Source organism: Haliotis asinina, chromosome 7 (genome assembly GCF_037392515.1).
Source record: "Haliotis asinina isolate JCU_RB_2024 chromosome 7, JCU_Hal_asi_v2, whole genome shotgun sequence".
NCBI classification, from domain to species: Eukaryota; Metazoa; Mollusca; class Gastropoda; order Lepetellida; family Haliotidae; genus Haliotis; species Haliotis asinina.
In genome coordinates this window covers 24,089,796-24,092,295 of record NC_090286.1, presented here as the reverse complement: position 1 = coordinate 24,092,295, position 2,500 = coordinate 24,089,796, and the positions used below count along the sequence as shown (strand labels likewise).

The 2,500-nt window shown below is 42.7% G+C and overlaps 4 non-coding genes across 4 annotated transcripts in view; 1 reads left to right on the top strand and 3 right to left on the bottom strand.

Moving 5' to 3' along the window:
- Window positions 1-360: 360 nt before the first annotated feature.
- On the top strand, window positions 361-484 carry Trnal-caa (transfer RNA leucine (anticodon CAA)). The gene is made up of 2 exons: window positions 361-398; window positions 439-484. It is a non-coding gene; the product is annotated as a tRNA-Leu (tRNA).
- Window positions 485-712: 228 nt separating this feature from the next.
- Window positions 713-805, bottom strand: Trnay-gua (transfer RNA tyrosine (anticodon GUA)). The gene is made up of 2 exons: window positions 769-805; window positions 713-748 (listed from the first exon to the last, which is right to left on the bottom strand). It is a non-coding gene; the product is annotated as a tRNA-Tyr (tRNA).
- A 785-nt stretch (window positions 806-1,590) lies between these two features.
- Trnay-gua (transfer RNA tyrosine (anticodon GUA)) lies at window positions 1,591-1,683 on the bottom strand. The gene is made up of 2 exons: window positions 1,647-1,683; window positions 1,591-1,626 (listed from the first exon to the last, which is right to left on the bottom strand). It is a non-coding gene; the product is annotated as a tRNA-Tyr (tRNA).
- Window positions 1,684-2,468: 785 nt separating this feature from the next.
- The window catches only part of Trnay-gua (transfer RNA tyrosine (anticodon GUA)), a 93-nt gene continuing 61 nt past the window's right edge, over window positions 2,469-2,500 (bottom strand). The window contains exon 2 of the tRNA in view: window positions 2,469-2,500. This exon is cut by the window's right edge and continues 4 nt beyond it. This is a non-coding gene — a tRNA (tRNA-Tyr).

The following is a 2,500-nucleotide window of genomic DNA, read 5'->3' as shown; positions in this document are numbered from 1 at the left end:
TTAGTTGACATATGCCGGGTGATTACGGAATCTTTTAGTAAGGAGTCTAATCCTCACAAACAGGCTGATTTCTAAGAGAAAAACCTGAATGATCCGCATTAGCATTCGCTCAGATGTGTGCAGACTACTAAGCAAGTCCAAACCTCGTCATAATTGAGAGTTACAAGAAGAGTCGATCCATTACATCAGTTGTGTTGAATATAAGAAGCTTTGAGGAGGCAAGAACACAGATGAATGAAAATAGCAACTCTAAAACTGTCCAGAATGCATGCAGACTTGTTGGGTGTATCAGCATCAATTCAATGGTAAGGAATACATGTGTGACTTCAAAAGCGTAAAGATATCACTTTTGACATCGTTGTCAGGATGGCCGAGCGGTCTAAGGCGCCAGACTCAAGGTATTGCATCAGACCTTCTCCCCTAGTGGAGGTACGGGAGTTCTGGTCCACGAATGTGGGCGTGGGTTCAAATCCCACTCCTGACACACTTTTTTCCTCCCTCCAATCAAGCCGTTTTCGGAAGTCAGGAATCAGACTAGCATTTGGGGCTATTTGGGGTAAATTGCAGCCATTTATTTCCTTTAGTGCATTATTTAGGCTTTGATTGCATTCTGCTTCATCTATCTTAAATATCTTAAAGCGTCAAGAGTGGCATGAACAAAACTGAAAGGATATTGGTCCTCTTAAAAGTGGTTATTAATAGCAAAACGGTGTCCCGCGAGCCGGATTCGAACCAGCGACCTAAGGATTGCCAATTACAGCTTTGCCACTACAGTCCTCCGCTCTACCAACTGAGCTATCACGGGCCTTGACACTTCAGGTCGTTTGAAAAGACGCCTCTCTTTCTAATCAATAGGGCCTTCCTCGCTTGACTGCTCAAACACTTCCTCCTTGCTGACAGTGTGTTGTGGGTAGCAATCTGCCGAAAAGATGTGTAAACTCATTTCAACCTCTGAGCCACACATGTCTCCTAACACCAGTCTCCAGTTCGATTAGTTGACATATGCCGGGTGATTACGGAATCTTTTAGTAAGGAGTCGAATCCTCACAAACAGGCTGAATTCTAAGAGAAAAACGTGAATGATCCGCATTAGCATTCGCTCAGATGTGTGCAGACTACTAAGCAAGTCCAAACCTCGTCATAATTGAGAGTTACAAGAAGAGTCGATCCATTACATCAGTTGTGTTGAATATAAGAAGCTTTGAGGAGGCAAGAACACAGATGAATGAAAATAGCAACTCTAAAACTGTCCAGAATGCATGCAGACTTGTTGGGTGTATCAGCATCAATTCAATGGTAAGGAATACATGTGTGACTTCAAAAGCGTAAAGATATCACTTTTGACAAATCCCACTCCTGACACACTTTTTTCCTCCCTCCAATCAAGCCGTTTTCGGAAGTCAGGAATCAGACTAGCATTTGGGGCTCTTTGGGGTAAATTGCAGCCATTTATTTCCTTTAGTGCATTATTTAGGCTTTGATTGCATTCTGCTTCATCTATCTTAAATATCTTAAATCGTCAAGAGTGGCATGAACAAAACTGAAAGGATATTGGTCCTCTTAAAAGTGGTTATTAATAGCAAAACGGTGTCCCGCGAGCCGGATTCGAACCAGCGACCTAAGGATTGCCAATTACAGCTTTGCCACTACAGTCCTCCGCTCTACCAACTGAGCTATCACGGGCCTTGACACTTCAGGTCGTTTGAAAAGACGCCTCTCTTTCTAATCAATAGGGCCTTCCTCGCTTGACTGCTCAAACACTTCCTCCTTGCTGACAGTGTGTTGTGGGTAGCAATCTGCCGAAAAGATGTGTAAACTCATTTCAACCTCTGAGCCACACATGTCTCCTAACACCAGTCTCCAGTTCGATTAGTTGACATATGCCGGGTGATTACGGAATCTTTTAGTAAGGAGTCGAATCCTCACAAACAGGCTGAATTCTAAGAGAAAAACGTGAATGATCCGCATTAGCATTCGCTCAGATGTGTGCAGACTACTAAGCAAGTCCAAACCTCGTCATAATTGAGAGTTACAAGAAGAGTCGATCCATTACATCAGTTGTGTTGAATATAAGAAGCTTTGAGGAGGCAAGAACACAGATGAATGAAAATAGCAACTCTAAAACTGTCCAGAATGCATGCAGACTTGTTGGGTGTATCAGCATCAATTCAATGGTAAGGAATACATGTGTGACTTCAAAAGCGTAAAGATATCACTTTTGACAAATCCCACTCCTGACACACTTTTTTCCTCCCTCCAATCAAGCCGTTTTCGGAAGTCAGGAATCAGACTAGCATTTGGGGCTCTTTGGGGTAAATTGCAGCCATTTATTTCCTTTAGTGCATTATTTAGGCTTTGATTGCATTCTGCTTCATCTATCTTAAATATCTTAAAGCGTCAAGAGTGGCATGAACAAAACTGAAAGGATATTGGTCCTCTTAAATGTGGTTATTAATAGCAAAACGGTGTCCCGCGAGCCGGATTCGAACCAGCGACCTAA